The following is an 18,144-nucleotide window of genomic DNA, read 5'->3' as shown; positions in this document are numbered from 1 at the left end:
ATTTATAAAGCACTTATTTTGTGCCAAGAACCACTCTAAGCGCTGGGGTAGATCAGCGTAATCAGGTTAGATGCAGTCTGTGTCCCTCATGGGGCTCACAATCTTAAACCCCATTTTACCAATAAGGTAACTGAGGCACAAGGAAGTTAAGTGACTTGCCAAAGCTCACACAGCAGACATCTGGCATAGCCAGGATTAGAACCCAGATCCTCCTGACTCCCAGGCCCTTGCTTTATTCACTAGGCCGCACTGCTTCTCAATACATATGATTGGTTGATCATGGACAGAAGGCAATTCTGGTGGACAAACAAGCTTGCAATCAAGAAAGGAGTGACTCTTTCTCTTCAGAATTTGAGAAGACAGGAACACAGAGAGGCAGAAACCAAAAGTGCCAGGTCCTACAAACATCCCAACAGCCCACACTACAAGGGACAATCTGTGTGTGTGCCTGGTGAGGATGAAACTGTCCCACATCAACTTTTCCATCGATCTTATCACCTATACATACACTTAACCATTAAGAGGGTCATCTTTAAATATGAAGGACAACTTTCTATTTAAGGGGGATAACTGCACTTCGTAGTCAAAGGCGAAGTACATTCAGGTCTCCCAAAAACATATTTTCTCACTATGGATTTTGGGTAGAATCCTGTTGGGGAAACGGGGCACTCATTGAACAATATGCATCTATCTGGATAGGAGGCAATGTGATGTCCATAGAAGCAGCTATGAGCACATGAGTGTCAAGGTGTGGCTGCTATAACCCAAGATTTCCTTAAAACAGGATTTGTTAAGAAGGGAACCCCATGCTGTGAGAAAACTGATGGTACTGACAGTTAACTGTGGGAGCAAGGGTGATTGAAAAGGGTACCTGACTTGGGTGCATTTGGCATGAGAGGTGTTTGATTGGATTGCGAATATGTCTGGGTGTCCTGTCAGATCTACCGGTCCTAAGTAGAAGTGGTTGAACTAAGATCCAACATGGCTCCACGTTTTCTAAGGTTGACATATGCCAGCCAGAGGACACAATCTGACACCGGTTTGGCCCCCACTCCCTACACACATCCAGCGCTTAGAACAAGTGCTTCCATGCTTAGAACAGTGCTTGGCACATAGTAAACACTTAACAAATACCAACATTATTATTATCTCTGGCAGAGAGTCCCCTGCCCCTTGGGCCGGAGTCAGGGCAGCCATCAAGGAGTCACCGGTGTGGGCCCAGTTTGGACATCTGGTTGGGTGCCGGTGGGCCCCAAGTCCTGGGCCGGGTCTCGGCAGGGTCACCTCTGGCCAGACACAGGGGCAGCCAAGGCCAGCCGGGATGGAGGAACGAGCCATCTCCTCACTATGGGCCAGGCAGAGGCCACAGTGCTCCCTGGCCTGGGGGCCACCCCTGCCTCAGACCACTGCTGGCCCCAGAGGCTGCCTAGCTGAAAAGGGGATGAACCTTTCTGTGGCCGGAGTGGGCCCCACAGGCCTGTTCAGGAAAGGGAAAAGAAAAGTCAAATCTGGATTTATTTTTCATCTTTTTTTAAATAAAAAGAAAACCAACACAAGGCTCCTCATTTCATTCCTCTCTGGGGTGCAGTCTCAGCTCACTGCAAGGGGGTGGGTGAACTCGGTATCCACGTCTCCTCCGCCTGCCCAGGGCCACGAGCAGAGTGTTTGGGGTCCGGCGAGAAAATGTAGGCACTATCTTACTTTGAGGGGAGGGAAAAGAAGGGCTTCCCCACTCCAGTCACTTCTCCGGAGTCCAGTCTGACAAGTAGGGAGACAGATCTCTGTCCCCCCCGCCCCTGCTGGAGCGGCCTCTTTGTCCCCCTCTACCCAAACAGCCCCTCCCGGATATGCAGGGCCCCGTGGTCCACTCCTCAGTCAGCTCTGTGCATGTGTCTCCAGCAGATAATCCACTCCCCAGTCGCGGTCCAGAGACTCAGACCCCCAACCCCTTCTGAGGGGGTCAGCTCCAGAGGAAGGGACCTGGGAGAAATATGAAAGATAATCAAAAGGAAGGCAGTTTCCAATTAGTCATTTCCTAAATAATTGAAAATGGGAGAAGGGCATAACTTAAACACCGTTAAATTCTCATCCCCACTCGCCCTTCCTCCACTCACCACACCTTCAATTCACTTCAGTGCCTCCCCCAAGCCAAGCAACCCCACGGTCAGCTGAGTCCCTTTCTCCAGAGCTTCATGGTAGGTCCTGCCTCCCCCTTCCCTAGCACCACTCCCTGGTCACAAGATCAGGAAACTTTGTAATTTAAACTATGAAGAAAATCGATCCGGGGGCAATATAAACAGCTCATTTATTGGATCATCTTGATCATCCTTGTCTGATTAACATCTAGTAGCACAAAATACATTGTGCAGCCTATGAAAAGACCACTGAGCAATCCCCAGTCCCCTTTCCAATGAGTCTTTTTTTAAATGGCATTCATTAAGTGCTCACTATGTGCCAAGCACTGTACTAAGCAACTGGAGTAGATACAAATTAATCACGTCAGATACAGTTCCTGTCCCACATGGAACTCACAGTTTGCCCATGTCAATACTGTTCCCAACTGCTCTCAGCTACAGCCACTAGAAGCAAGCTGGCCTTGCTTTCATGCTCTGTCCGTTTCCAACTCCTTGAATGCTTCACTTTTCTCTTTTGAAACAACCTCCTCCATCCCATTTCATTATATCCTGTTACATTCTTATCACTGTTAAGAGCTGCAGTGAAATAAAAAAGCCTATTATTCTGAACTAATGTCTTCACTGCAGCACAGAGACTATCCTCAGAGAGTAGGGGCTTGGGATAGGATGAGTGACTTACGATTGTGTAATTCTCAAACATGGAATAAATAAAGACGCTCTTGGAGTATCCCTAGCACTTGTTCTTTCAGCTGGCAATTCCACTTAGAAAAGCCCAAGACAATAGCAGCAGCAGCACCAATAATATTTTATATTTAAATAGCCTTCACGCAAGAATATCAAAGTACATTACAAACATTTTCTTGTTGGGTAGTTGAAAAAAACTCAACCTATCCTATCCACTGTCCTCTTTACTTCTTTGTCAACAGGTCTATCATGGCCAAAGGGATTACTGGAGAAAACTGGGTAGAGTTGAAGCTGATAGTGTTGGCTCCATCTTCTCACCGCATCCTCTGAAAATGATTGACAGCCCAAGGTAACTGAATCGAGAGTCCCAATTCCTTGGCTGTTCAATTTAATCCTTCCAGATTCCACTAAATGTGGATAATCTAGTGGTGAAATGGGCCAGTGAGGAGAAAGCTTTGTCTTCGGTAAAAAGTATGAGTCTAAGAGTCAAACAGTAACTGAGCTTCCCAGCTTTGGAGGGAGAGGGGAATCTTGCTCCTTTAGAATACTGGCTCTCCAAGAACAGGGACCATGACACTTGTGTGGTCTGTACACTGCCTGGGTTTCAGGATCCATTGATGAGGGTGGTCAGGTAGGTCTAAGAAAAAAAAAAATAACAGATGGCCCCATCTCCTCCATGACCAGAGGCTTTGTTTCCAAGGAAACTGATCATCCACATCATTTTCCCCATCCCTCCCTCCCCCCCTCCCCCCAGCCTGCTGTGAATCCCTTGTCTCCTTCATGCAGAAAGACAGGGGAATAATGAAAGAGGTGTGTGTGTGTGTGTGTGTGTGAGTGAGTTAGGGGGGAGAGGGGGAGCATGGGGGGAGAACGTAGCATACCCAGGAATGAAATTGAGCTGTCTCTTTAATTCAAATTTAATAGAATAGCAATTGTGTATTGAATAAATAACCATCTGTGGTTAAGAGGAGACTCACTGAGCAGTCCCAGCCCAGCTCTAGCCCACACACTTATTAAATAGCTGGTAAACCCCACTAAACATGATTGCAATAACCACTCAGCATTTCATTATTTAGCAATGACTCTCCTTTTCGAGTTGAAACTGGACTCTCATTTGAAAAGAATTTGATACTGTACAGAGAAGCCAGAACTCGGGGGAGACGAGATTTGCCCCTGTGGGGCTCAAAGGGTGGGCCTTGGTAGTATATTTTCATCTTTTAGTTTGCGAGAGCCAAGAGCCTGGGGAAGATGGTGCCAGAGCAACTGATGGGAGGAGAAAGAGGAACTCAGAATTTTCCGAATTGCCAGGAAAGTGGGTTTTCTTGATGGTTTCTCTTCCTATGAACCATAATGTGAGACATAGTGTGGCCTAGTGGAAAGAGCACGGGCCTGGGAGTCAGAGGACCAGGGTTCTAATCCTGTCTCTGCCATTGGTCTGCTGTGTGACCTTGGGCAAGTCACTTCAAATCACCTCAATTCTCTGGGCCTCAGTTCCCTCATCTATAAAATGGAAATTAAGACTGAGAGCCCCATGTGGGACTTGGACTGCATCCAAACTGATTATCTAGTATTTACCCCAGTGCATAGTACAATGCCTGGTAAATAGTAAGCGCTAAACAAATAGCTTTAAAAAAATGATTTCATGAATCTATGTGCATCTTTCTTTGAAGAGCTCAAGCAGTCATTCTCACAGGGGCCCTGTGAGGGAGAAAGATGCCAGTCACTTTCTCTCTGTTTTATAAATGGAAAACAGAGAAGTTGAGGAACGTAACCAAAGACAAGCTGGAATTAGAATCCGTAGCTCCTCTGGGCGGGTAGACCTTGTTAGGATGGCAGATAGCTCCCTCACAGAGGCCTAAATAAAAAGTCAAGAAAGCAGGAAAAGTCAGAAACCATCCTCCAATTTAGGAATTTTGGTCAAGAACATTCACAATGACCTTCACTGCCACAGAAGGATGTGGTCTAGTGAAATTTGCAGGGGCCTGAGAGCCAGGAGATCCTGAGTTCTCCCGCTCTAGACTGTAAGCTCATTGTGGGCAGGGAAGGTGTCTACCAACTCTGTTGCATTGTACTCTCCCAAGCGGTTAATACAGTGCTCTGGACACAGCAAGCACTCAAAAGATACCATTGATTGATTGATTCTAGTCACAGCTCTGTCACTAGCCTGCAGTGACCTTGGACAAGTCATCTAACCTCTCTGGGTCTCAATTGCATGATCCATAAAATCATTATGGCGTTTGTTAAGTGTTTTCTATGTGCTGAGCACTGTTCTAAACGCTGGGGTAGACACAAGGTAATCAGGTTGTCCCATGTGGGGCTCACAGTCTTAATCCCCATTTTACAGATGAGGTAACTGAGGCACAGAGAAGTTAAGGGGCTTGCCCAAGGTCACACAGCAGACAAGTGGTGGAGCTGGGATTAGAACCCAAATCCTCTGACACCCAAGCCTGTGCTCTTTCCACTAAGCGACGCTGCTTCCCCAGTGCAACTGCAAGGTGAGCATATTTTGGGGAGCTCAAGAGTGGAAAGGAAGGCAGACCTACATAGATGGGGCTGAAAAGTCAGGTAGAGGTGGACAAAGACAAGAGAGAAAATGAAAGAGAGAAAGGAAAGAATATAACCATGAGGGCAAGTTAAGAAAAGAGACTTGGAGGAAAAGGAGAAAGAGAAAGAGAAAAAGGGAGACAGAGAAAGGAGGGGACATAGAGTGAGGGAGATAGAGGCCCAAAAGGGATGGGAGGTGGGGAAGCGAAAGGCTTCAACTCCATGGAGGGGAAAAGGGGAGGCTTGGTCCTCTTCTGTCTTAATGGCCAAGCAGTTTCACCTGCCACCCAAGTTGGGGGTTTCTGGAAGTGGAGTCGCTGGCACTCCCCTCCTCCTCCCCAACAACCCAACGTCTGGTGGGCACAGCCAGGCCTGAGCCGGGAATTTGGATCTTGTTGCGTTGCATTGGGCTGTGGGGGGCATGAGGGCACTGACCCAACTGCCCAGTACTGCTGTCGCCATGCCCAGAAGAGGGCCTGACCCCAAGCCTGACATCCGACCTATCCCATCCCCCTAGGGCCCAGCGGGCAGCCAGGTGCTGCCCAGGACCAGAGCGTGCGGTTGCAGAGGAGGCTCCCTGATTTGCCGTATTTCTGGTGCGATGTGATGGAGTCACCCAGGGAGCAGCCAGTATCATCATCGGGGCACGTGGTGGGAGCTATCAACAGGGCTCTTGTCTCACAGCCCCTATGGTCAGGGAACTGGACCTATCCGAGGGAATCACATCTTTTATTTCTTTGAGTGTTTCTCGAGCACCTGGTATAGCACTATGTACCCAGGAAGACGTAGTCAATACTGCAGATATTACTGTTGATACTTGGGACTAATGGGAGTTACTTCTGCTACAACTTAAGTCCTTTCTTCTGGTTTGATACTCTGTGGAAGAGTAGTTCCGTGTGTAAGTGGGGTTCATTGGACAGAACATTGGAAAGCATCATTCAACTGACTTGTTGAGCTGAAGAGCGGATTTGAGTGATGAACCTTTCGATTTCTGCAGTATATTTTTTTCTGAGCCGCTCAAAGCATTTTACCCTATTTAGAGGGTTGGGGACTGAGGTCTACGGGGAAGTGACTTGCCCAGACTAAGCAGGCCCAGGGATGAGACAAGCCCTAAATCAAGTCCTCCTATCTTCTGGCCCTATCCACTGGGCAGAGCAAATTATTCTTCTGCCCCAAATTTTCATCCTCGGGCCCGCCTAGGGGACCCAGGTGAAATGGAGAGATATGGAGAAACCTTGAGGCCTGGATTAGTAGAAAAAAAGAAACTCTAATCTTGCCACACTTTGGGGACCTCCATTTACAACTATATAACCACATCCCTTTCTTAAGATCATGTTAAACCTAGAAATCAGCAGGGACTTTAGTCTGGTTATGGTTTCCCACAGAATATCTACAAGGTGCTGTTCTTACATGCATCTTGCCAGTGAATTATTCATGGGCACTGGGAGGATAGCAACATTCACTGGTTTATTTGATTTATAACTAGCTATGATAGTCCTGGTGTGTGTGTCTGTATGTGTGTGTGTGTGTGTGGTGTGTTCTTTCCTTAGCCTCTGCAGCATGACTAGCAGGGAGATGATTTGCTCTAGTGAAGTCATACAGTGAACTCAGGTCAGTCCTTCCCTAAGCACTGCAGGGAAAGAAATCATTATGGTTAAGGAAAGGGGTGGGGGAGAAAGCAAAATCAAATCATTTCAAATGCTCCAAAATTAAATCTCAACCTTTTTTCCCTGAATCCTACAAACAGAAGTTCAGCAGCGTTGCAGTTAAGTTTCTCTTCAGCTACTTAATATAGTGGTCACAGCGGTGAACAAGAACAAGAAGCAATGATACCATGCTAGAAAATTCAGTAGCCAGTGGACCATATTATTTTTGTCAAAAATTGGATGGTTGGGTTGCTATCCCAAGCTTGAGTACCTTTTATTTGACCTCAGTAGGGCCTCGTGCAAAGAGCACAGTCCCAGGAGTCAGGAGACCTGGGTTCTAATCCTAGCTCTGCCACTACCCGGCTGTGTAATCCTGGGCAAGAGTCAGTTAACTGTACCTTCATTTCCTCATCTGTAAAATGGGGATTAAATACCTGTTCTAACTCCCCGATAGACTGTGCGCTCCATGAGGGGCAGGGACTCTGATCTGATGTTAGTGTATGTATTCATTCAATAGCATTTATTGAGCGCTTACTATGTGCAAAGCACTGTACTAAGCGCTTGGCATGTACAAATTGGCAACAGATAGAGACAGTCCCTGCCCCTTGATGGGCTTACAGTCTAATCGGGGAAGACGGACAGACAAAAACAATAGCAATAAGTAGAATCAAGGGGATGTACATCTCATTAAAACAATAGCAATAAATAGAATCAAGGTGATGTACATCTCATTAACAAAATAAATAGGGTAATAAAAAATATATACAATTGAGCAGATGAGCACAGTGCTGAGGGGAGGGCAAGGGAGAAGGGGAGGAGCAGAGGAAAAGGGGGGAAAAGGGGGCTTAGCTGAGGAGAGGTGAAGGGGGGGTAGAGGGGGAGCAGAGGGAGCAGAGGGAAAAGGAGAAGCTCAGTCTGAGAAGGCCTCTTGGAGGAGGTGAGCTCTAAGTAGGGCTTTGAAGAGGGGAAGAGAATTAGTTGTGAGTCAGGTATGCAGCCATCTAATTTGAGAAAGATGGAGATTTTAATGCATCACATTGCCTAAAGAGGCAGCTAATATACAAAGATACCAGTATGTACCCCAATATGTGTACAGTGCATGGCCCAGAGTAAGCATTTAACAAATATCACCATGAAGGTAGATCTTGGAGATAGCATGGGATTAAAGCTTTCTGACATTTGACAACATGTCACAGAAATCTGTTTAACCTCAACTGAGCATGGACTGAGTAGGCTCCAGTTTAGGGCATCCAAACATTTAAAACAGGCAACCTCAGCTCACTGCAAGAACAAAGCAAGCCCACTGGTTTGGCCAGAACTGTTCCAAATCCAGGATATTTGTGTAATTTTTCTAAATTTCCCAGAGTATCCTACAAACATCTGGGACTGTCCTATCTAAACTGGGTTGGACGGTCAGCCTAATTTTAGCCAGTCTGATGCTCAGGGCCTTAGCTGACACTAGCAATGGATGGGTTGGGTAGAGGCAGTACATTTAGCACTCAGCCTGCTTCCAAGCACTTCAGGATCCCTGATGCCAACATTGTCTTTCACATCTCCCTTGTCATCAGCAAGTTTTTAAGCCCCAGTTGCATCCAAAATTACCGTGCACTGTACTCTTTGGAGAATAATGAAAGCAGACCAAGACATGGCCCTTACAAGACAGGCACAAAGTCTCAAGCAAAAACAAAGGTGCCTACTAAATAAGACAGAATTGTTCATATTTACAGTTACAATCTACAGTTGACCTTCAGACTAGCAGGAGACACCACTGATGGTGAAGTTCGCGAATGAGCATGTGAGTGGTAAAACGGGCAGCCAGATTGTGCACACAAAAGGGCTGTTCATTGTTGTGCTGTCATGTTTAATGTTTGCAAGTTTTCCTCTTTAACCCCCTTGCCTCTTCCTTCTTTATGAAGCTTTTGTTCAAAGAGAACCACTCCTTTCTTAATAGCAGTGGTCTATGCTGGGCTGTCCTCAGCGGTTAACGGCTCGTTTTCAACTGGAATGCAGCATTATCTGAAGCTTGATTTGACTGTGTCCCTGTAATTTACACACATTCATTCTGGATTGGCTGGAGTGAATCTAATCTGGATGAAGGTGATGACCAGGGTCAGGCTGGGTCAATCTGGGAAAGCTTCATGGACCAAACCAAATGCCAACTCTGCACCTCATCCCTTGTGTACAGCTCCAAACCAAAACAAGGAAGGCATGCTTTTTTTTTTTTTTAGCTAATCATGACTGTGGAGGGAAAAGTCTCTCCTTCAAGCTACAAAATAAGGCCACCCTGGAAGGGTCAAGAGCGATAAAGAAGGACCTGAATCTCAACCTTTCATAAAAGGGTAACTCTCTCATTCTCCATGGGAAAAAAAAATCTTCCCAACAGTGCCCTTTTCATCTACCTGCATATTATTTATTGGCTCCAAGCCACACAATGCCACTTCCACTTTTGTACTTTACAAGGCAATCAATAAACATATTTACCCAATGACAGAGGGAGAAAATACTCAGTTCCCTGAGGTGAAGGCAGCATTTTATGCAAACTGGCAGGAAACCGGGTCAAGAAAGAGCATTGGAACCTAAAAATATATTTGCTCAGTGGGCCTCACTTAACTATTCTCTGATTCACTGTTTGCCGCAGAGGAAGGCAACTGCCCCTCAGAATTTTCCTCCTTTAAAGGTTTGGAAAATGAAAATTAGCCTGGGGCTAGAGAATGCATAGAATTTATAAATAAATCAGTTCTGCCTCTAACCCTACTCCATCAGCAGTGATACCCTACTCTTTTGATTGGGCTGTCAAAGAATGCCCCAACTTCAGTGTGGTGAAACAGAAGACTGCATGGGCAAGTGGAAAATCAGTTCTGCAAGACAGAAGAACTGGGTTCTAAACCTAGATCAGTCACTGGCCCACTTTATGGGACCTTGGCAAGTCACATAAAGGCACATAACCAGAAGCAGTGTGGCTTAATGGATAGAGCATGGGCCTGGGAGCTAAAAGGATCTGGGTTCTAAACCCAGGTATTCCACTTGTCTGTGGACCTTGAGCAAGTCCTTTAACTTCTCTGTGCCTCAGTTACGTCATCTGTAAAATGAGGATTACGACTATGAGTCCAAGTGGGCCATGAACTCTATCCAACCTAATTAACTTGTATCTACTCCTGCACTTAGTACACTTCCTGGAACACAGTAAGCACTTCATTCATTCAATAGTATTTATTGAGCACTTACTATGTGCAGAGCACTGTACTAAGCGCTTGGGATGAACAAGTCGGCAACAGATAGAGACAGTCCCTGCCGTTTGACGGGCTTACAATCTAATCGGGGGAGACGGACAGACAAGAACAATGGCAATAAACAGCGTCAAGGGGAAGAACATCTCGTAAAAACAATGGCAACTAAATAGAATCAAGGCGATGTACAATTCATTAACAAAATAAATAGGGTAACGAAACTATATACAGTTGAGCGGACGAGTACAGTGCTGTGGGGATGGAAAGGGAGAGGTGGAGGAGCAGAGGGAAAAGGGAAAATGAGGCTTTAGCTGCGGAGAGGTAAAGGGGGGGTGGCAGAGGGAGTAGAGAGAGAAGAGGAGCTCGGTCTGGGAAGGCCTCTTGGAGGAGGTGAGTTTTAAGTAGGGTTTTGAAGAGGGAAAGAGAATCAGTTTGGCGGAGGTGAGGAGGGAGGGCGTTCCAGGACCGCGGGAGGATGTGACCCAGGGGTCGACGGCGGGATAGGCGAGACCGAGGGACGGCGAGGAGGTGGGCGGCAGAGGAGCGGAGCGTGCGGGGTGGGGAGGGCGTTCCGGGACCGCGGGAGGACGGTGGTTGAAGAAGTCGGAGGTGGGACCGGGACGGCGACAAGTAACTGGAGTGGGTGGTAGAGGCGAATGATATGGGCTTCGAAGGAGGGGAAGGAGAGGGAGGGGGGAGGAGGGATAGTGCGGAAGCGGCAACAGGGTGAGAGGAGGAAGCCGACGCCTCCTCACCGTCCCCCGTTCTCATCTATCCCGACGTCGACCCCTGGGCCACGTCTTCCCGCGGTCCTGGAACACCCTCCCTCACCTCCGCCAAACTAATTCTCTTCCCCTCTTCAAAACCCTACTTAAAACTCACCTCCTCCAAGAGGCCTTCCCAGACTGAGCTCCCCTTCTCCCTCTACTCCCTCTACCCCCCCCACCTCTCCGCAGCTAAACCCTCTTTTCCCCCCATTTCCCTCTGCTCCTCCCCCTCTCCCTTCCCATCCCTTCAGCACTGTACTCATCCGCTCAACTGTATATATTTTCATTACTCTATTTTGTTAATGAAATGTGCATCGCCTTGATTCTATTTATTTGCTTTTGTATTAATGAGATGTTCATCCCCTTGATTCTATTTATTGCTATTGTTCTTGTCTGTCCGTCTCCCCCGATGAGACTGTAAACCCGTCAAAGGGCAGGGACTGCCTCTATCTGTTACTGATTTGTACATTCCAAGCGCTTAGTACAGTACTCTGCACATGGTAAGTGCTCAATAAATACTATTGAATGAATGCACTCCCTGTCCATAACAGGCTTCCAGTTTAAAGGGGAAGACAGACATTACTATAAATAATTTATAGATATGTACTTAAGTGCTGTGGGATTGAGGGTGGGGTGAATACCAAATGCCCAAAGAGCATAGATCCAAGTGCATAGAGGATGGAGAAGGGAGAGAGAATCTGGGAAAAGAGGGCTTAATCAGGGAAGTCTCCCTGGAGGAGATGTGCTTTAAATAAAGCTTTGAAGGTGAGGAGAGTAGTGGTTTGGGGTTTATGGAGGGGGAGGGAGTTCCAGGCCAGAGGGAGGATTTGGGAAAGGGGTCAGTGGAGAGATAGATGAGACTGGGGCACAGTGAGCAAGCTGATGCTAAAGGAGTGAAGTGTGGGGGCCGGGCTGGAGTAGGAGATCAGTGAGGTGAGATAGGAGTGTGAGAACTGATTGAGGGATTTAGTGCTGATGGTAAGGAGTTTCTGCTTGATGCTGAGGTGGACGGACAGTTAGTGGAGGTTCTTGAGGAGTGGGGAAACATGCACGGAATGGTTTTGTAGAAAATTGATCTGTGTAGCAGAGTAAAGTATGGACTGGAGGGGGGAGGATGCAGGGAGGTCAGTGAGAAGGTTGATGCAATAGTCAAGATGGGAAAGGATAAGTGCTTGGTAAGTGCTCGATAAGTACATAGTAACATTTTGGATGGAGAGGAAAGAGCAGATTTTAGTGATGTTGTGAAGGTAGAACTGCACGTAGATTGAAATACAATCTCAAAAAATGTAATATTGCAGTGCAGTGTTGAGAAGCCACCAGAGCACACAGACCAGCTTGGTGAGCAGCAACAGAGAGAATGTAGTTGCTCTTCTTGAGGAAAAGCTTTGTAAAGATTGACAAACTAAAAGACAGTCGTCAAAATAGACGGGTCCTATCTAGGGCAAAGCATTAGCTCAGCAAAAACAAATGGGGAATTGAATGTCAGTCAAATATCAACCTTTTCAGTTGCATTTGCGAGAACAGATACATCATTAGTTACAACACCTCAAATGAAGTGCAGATATATATGTGCATATATATGTAAATATGTATGTAAATATACATATATACATTTATCTACATACGCAGAGAAGCAGCATGAACTAGTGGAAAGAGCACAGGCCTAAAAGTCAGAATACCTGGATTCTAATCCTGGTTCTGTCACTTTTGGGGGGGCAAGTCACTTAACTTCTCTGTGCTTCAGTTTCCTCATCTGTAAAATGGGGATTCCATACCTATTCTCTCTCCCTTTTAGGTTGTACATCCCATTGGGGACAGAGACTGTGTCTGAACTTATCTTGCATCTGCCCCAGTGCTTAGTACAATGCTTGGCACGTAGTGAGTGCTTAACAAACACCACCATTATATAGATGAATATATACACATCAGGGCACCCAAACAGCTGTTTGGTGAGGTGAAGTTGGGAAACAGCAAACAGGGAGGACTGAAGATATATTTTAAAAACACCTTGAAACAAAGATGCAAATAATGTGGCAGAACTGTGGATGGTTATAATTAACAGCAGAAGACAGACTAAACTGGTGGGATATTGCAAAAATCCCAGTGAGCTGGTTTGGGCCATGTTGAGTTGAACAGGTTGTAGAGGTTTCTTTGCTTCTGCTGCATCACTCTAACTGGCTTTGAGTCAAGGAGCATCTTGGGGCCAGGTAGGAGAAGGTGCAGCAGAAGAAAAGGGTCATGCACTCCTCCTTAAGTAGCTCTCCCCACTCTCACCTGTTCTTACCAGGAAGTCCCAGTAAGAATGTTGGAGCCAGGTTGAGGTCATGTATGACTCCCTTAGAGCAGACACTTCAGGAAGACACCAAGGGGGAGGGATGAAAATGGAGCTGGGCACTGTTGATAACAAAGGCAACAGTGAGAAGACAATTTTTAAGTGAACACAATTTGAAAAGAGATTATTGGCTGCATATCGATTTTAAAAGCCATACTAATAAAATTGCCCCACAGAAGCATCATCCTAGAATTCTATAGGCCAGGTGTGCACACAAACACATACACACATATGTGCATATATGAATGCAACACTATCCTTCATGTACCAATATAATGCTACTGACAGGAAACTTCACCCATTGTGTGCAGGTGTGGCTGAGGAGATTGATGTGCGTCACAATTCCTTCTAAGCCATGTCCTTTGCTTCAGGGCTGCATTTGTTATTTGCTAGACATGGGCTGGTTTTTTGATTTTACCTTTTAAAATTGCATTCTTCCCAAAGCCTCCATTCCGAGGATAACTCCCTTCCTGATTGCCACCTGCTAGGTTGGTCTGTCTGCTACTTTCTCCCCACTGCCTAACACCATGTCACATCATTCAAAATTGCTTATTGAACAACAGAGTGCTGATCTGCCGACTCATACTCCATTTGTCGTTCACTGTGACCCCGAGGTCTTTTCCTACTATTTTTCTACATTGCCAATCTGGCATCTGTGCATTTTTTTCCCTAAGTGGTTCTCCTTACTTCAGTTTGTCCCTTTTGGGGGGCTTCAGTTTACCTTTCCCTATATATGTTCTTTCTCTTAGATCCACACCTTTTCTTGTGATAAGATTGAGGACAGAGGGGACACTGCCAGGGAAAACTGAGTGTCCTCTCCTTAACACCCAAAGAATGGTTTAGGATTGTGGACTCCTGGTAGGCAAGAAGCTGCATGAACTAGTGGATACAGAACAGGCCTGGGAGTCAGCGGACCTGAGTTCTAATCCCAGCTCTTCCTCTTGTCCCCTGTGTGACCTTGGACAAGTCACTTAACTTCCTTGTGCCTCAGTTACCTCAACTGTAAAATGGGGATAAGGACCGTGAGCATCATGTGGGACATAGATTGTGCCTGACCCAATTAGCTTATATCTACCACAGCGCTTTGTGACTGGCACATAGTAAACACTTAAATACTATGGAAAAATAAAATAAAACCAAATACCACGGCTAAAAAAGGCAACAGAAGCATATTAATCTCCCAAATGCTTAGTACCGCTCTCTGCACACAGTATGCACTCAATATATACCATTGATTAATTGACTGATTGGCCTGCAGAAGTCAGGGGTGGCTAACTGTGTGAACAAAGGCATTGGGCAGCCAGAGTCAACGAGGCAGTTGAAAACAATGTGTAGTGTTGCAAGTGGCAATTCTAGCCACAAACTTAAAGGAGAGTCTTGAATCCCCATGTGCCCATACAAATTTTAACAAAGCCAGAACCTGAAATGAGAATTAAATTCCTCTTGTTTTTCCCTTTTCCCATTCTTTCTTCTTTACCCTATCTTGACCCAAACATGCCTAGGAAACACAGTTCAATTTTCTTCACCCCTATATTTTGGTACCCTTTAAATTCAATTTTTGATGGACACAGAATCTGATGGTCTAGTCATAGGCCTGAAGGTATGGTTGAAAAGACCTACGCCATCTTAATCCATTTTCTTCCTTTCCTTGCCTCCAGAGTTACTGGGCTCTCTTTAAAATTAATTTTCAGAGTTTTTTGGAGTTTGCAAGTTTACTTGAATGGTCTAGCCTTCTGATTGGACATTGTGAGGGCAGGAAGGCCCCCAATTGCCCCAGGACTAACAAAAGTCATTTTTGCTTTTAAAGCTCTTGAAAGAAAATGAGAGCCCCTTCTTCCACCCCTCCCCACTTTTTGTCTGCCTGAAAACCAATATGTAGGACACTAAGGAGCAGCAATTTCATCAGTTCTGAGGTGAAGCTGCTTCCACAGGTTTTGTGTGGAGATGTTTTGGAAAGACGGCTAAGCCCTAACTGTTCGTTTTTCTGGGACACGAGAAAGATTTGGCGGAGCCCACAACATTCCCCCAGATGATCATTTCTTAGTGGTCATCCATGAAGATGTTTCACCGGTCATCAGGCATAAAATCTGAGGTGAAACTTCTTGCAAGTCCCGTGGTACAAACCTAGAGACACTTTGGAAAGAAAACTCAACTGTCTATTTTTTCTGGGATACCTGAAACATTTGGCTGAGAGAAAAAAAACAAAAAACTCTTTTCACAAACTATTTATCACCTCGGAGTGGTCCCTTACTTTTATCAGGCTCCAGATGAAGGAATTTCTCTGCGCCTGCTGTCTGAGAAAATGGAGCAAAGCCAGGACAGTTCATCACTTGTTAGAGATAAAGCATGTTCATTTACCCGCTTGGAAAAATCAATACCTGTGATTTGAGATGAGAATTTATATTTCGTTAACTCCCCTTGATCAGATAGCCAGCAGAGAGAACTTTCTTTCATTCCACAGGATTTGGATAATGTGGCATCAAGAGGATGTTTTGGGTTTCCTGGAAGGGGATTCATTTCCTGGGAGGAGAGTCCTCTTGAGATGGTCATTCTACTGTCATGGTCAGAAACAAATTAAAGGACCAAGGAGCTAGTTTAAAAGCAGGTTAATATGGCCACTTAAAAACTAAAGAGACATGCATACACACACATGCACACACATGGGAAGACACCTGTAACCCATAACACAGGGCAGCATCTGGGTGTTTTTTGCTCCCCAGCTAGCACCACTGTGTCACCATTGCTGGCAGAAGAGCATTGCCAGGATGCTTTAGAAGGGTTACACCAGCAGGAAAGAGAGCAGCAGGCAATGGTTCCTCACCTGGAATGTCCTGGCTACACAATGGACCACTCTCTGCTCCCGCATGTTGAGAGATGGCAAGAGCTCTGTTGACCACCTGATAGGTCAGTTCCCATGGTGGTGGGAATTAAGCAGGCCCCAGCTATACATCTTTTTGTTTGCTCTAACCACTGTTGCTTTGGGTGTCCATAGCTTGAGGGTGGGCTTTAATAATTAAGGTATTTGTTAAGTGCTTACTATGTGCCAAGCACTGTTCTAAGCACTGGAATTGATGCAAGGTAATCAGCTTGGACACAGGCCCTTTCCAACACGGGGCTTACAGTCTTAATCCCCATTTTACAGATGAGGTAACTGAGGCATAGAGAAGTTAAGTGACTGGCCCAAGGTCACACAGCAGACAAGTGGTGGAGCCAGGATTAGAACTCATGACCTTCTGACTCCCAGGCCTGTGCTCTATCCACTCCATCATGCTGCTTCTTTAACCTACAACTAGAGTACTACTAGAGGTAATAGCAATGAGCTGGAGTGGGGGCAAATGCCTTAGGCTAAGGGTTTGGGAAATCAAAAACAAGGAAGTGACACATTCCCTTCCCACAAAGAGCTTACACTCAGCTTTTTCCTCTGTTGAGCAACTCCTTGCTGGACTCCCTGATGTTGTGAGAACTCTGGGGAGCCCAGTATAAGCAGGCGAAAGGAAAAAATGTTCCTGTTGCTGGCACCTCTGCTGGGAGGACAAGTTAGTAATAATAATAAAAGTTACTATTATTATTACTGTGGAACTTGTTAAGCACTGACTATGCGTCAAGCTCTGGGGTAGATACAAGATAATTGGGTCAGACACGGTCCCTGTCCCACATGGGGTTCACAGTCCATGGGAGAGCAGGCATGGAATCCCCATTTTACAGATGCAGAAACAGAGTCAAAGAAGTCAAGTCACTTGGCCAAAGTCACAAAGGAGCCAGGATTTTCCAGCCTCGCATCTCCTCCTGCCTTCAAGATATCTCTACTTGGATGTCTTCCCGTCACCTCAAACTTAACATGTCCAAAACAGAGCTCCTTATCTTCCCACCCAAACCCTGTCCTCCCTCTGACTTTCCCATCACTGTAGACGGCACCACCATCCTTCCAGTCTCACATGCCCATAACCTTGGTGTTATCCTTGACTCCTCTCTGTCATTCAACCCACATATTCAATCCATCACTAAATCCTGTCAGTCCCACCTTCACAACAATACCAAGCTCAGCCCTTTCCTCTCCATCCAAACTGCTACCGCATTAATACACTCATTTTATCCCACCTGGATTACTGCGTCAGCCTCCCTGCTGACCTCCTAGTTTCCTGTCTCTCCCCACTCCAGTCCATACTTCACTCTGACCGGATCATTTTTTCTACAAAATCATTCAGGACACGTCACCCTGCTCCTCAAAAAACTCCAGTGATTGCCCATCCACCTCCACATCCAACATAAACGCCTCACCATTAGCTTTAAAGCAGTCCACCACCTTGCTCCCTCCCACCTCACCTCACTTCTCTCCTTCTACAACCCAGCCCATATACTTCACTTCTCTAGTGTTAACCTTCTCACTGTGTCTCAGTCTTGCCTATCTCACCACCGACCCCTAGCCCACATTCTGCCTCTGGCCTGGAACGCCCTCCCTCCTCAAATCTAACAGACAATTACTCTCCCCTCCTTCAAAGCCTTATTGAAGGCACATCTCATCCAAGAGGCTTTCCCAGACTAAGCCCCACTTTTCCTTATGTCCCAATCCCTTCTGCATCTCCCTGACTTGCTCCCTTTGCTCTTCCCCTCTCCCATCCCCACAGCACTTACATACATATCCATAATTTTATTTATTTTTATTGTCTGTCTCCCCCACTCTAGACTTTAAGCCCATTGTGGGCAGGGAATGTGACTGTTTATTGCTGTATTGTACTCTCCCAAGCACTTAGTACAGTGCTCTGCACAAATTGATTGAATGAATGAATGAACTCACTTCCCCTGAGTCAC

At 46.0% G+C, this 18,144-nt stretch overlaps 1 long non-coding RNA gene across 4 annotated transcripts in view; it reads right to left on the bottom strand.

The window, feature by feature from the left end:
• Positions 1-1,497: 1,497 nt before the first annotated feature.
• Positions 1,498-18,144, bottom strand: part of LOC114806603 — a 121,897-nt gene continuing 105,250 nt past the window's right edge. The window contains exons 3-6 of one of the 4 annotated variants that reach the window (XR_003754647.2): positions 15,714-15,889; positions 13,278-13,397; positions 2,815-3,456; positions 1,498-1,980 (exon numbers count right to left, since the gene is read on the bottom strand). This is a non-coding gene — a long non-coding RNA (uncharacterized LOC114806603). The remainder of the gene's footprint in view (positions 1,981-2,814; positions 3,457-13,277; positions 13,398-15,713; positions 15,890-18,144) is intronic. The other 3 variants (XR_003754649.2, XR_003754648.2, XR_003754650.2) reach the window with 3 other exon arrangements.

This window comes from Ornithorhynchus anatinus, chromosome X1 (genome assembly GCF_004115215.2).
Source record: "Ornithorhynchus anatinus isolate Pmale09 chromosome X1, mOrnAna1.pri.v4, whole genome shotgun sequence".
NCBI lineage: Eukaryota > Metazoa > Chordata > Mammalia > Monotremata > Ornithorhynchidae > Ornithorhynchus > Ornithorhynchus anatinus.
Note: the sequence above shows the minus strand (reverse complement) of the source record. Positions and strands in the feature narration are given on the sequence as shown.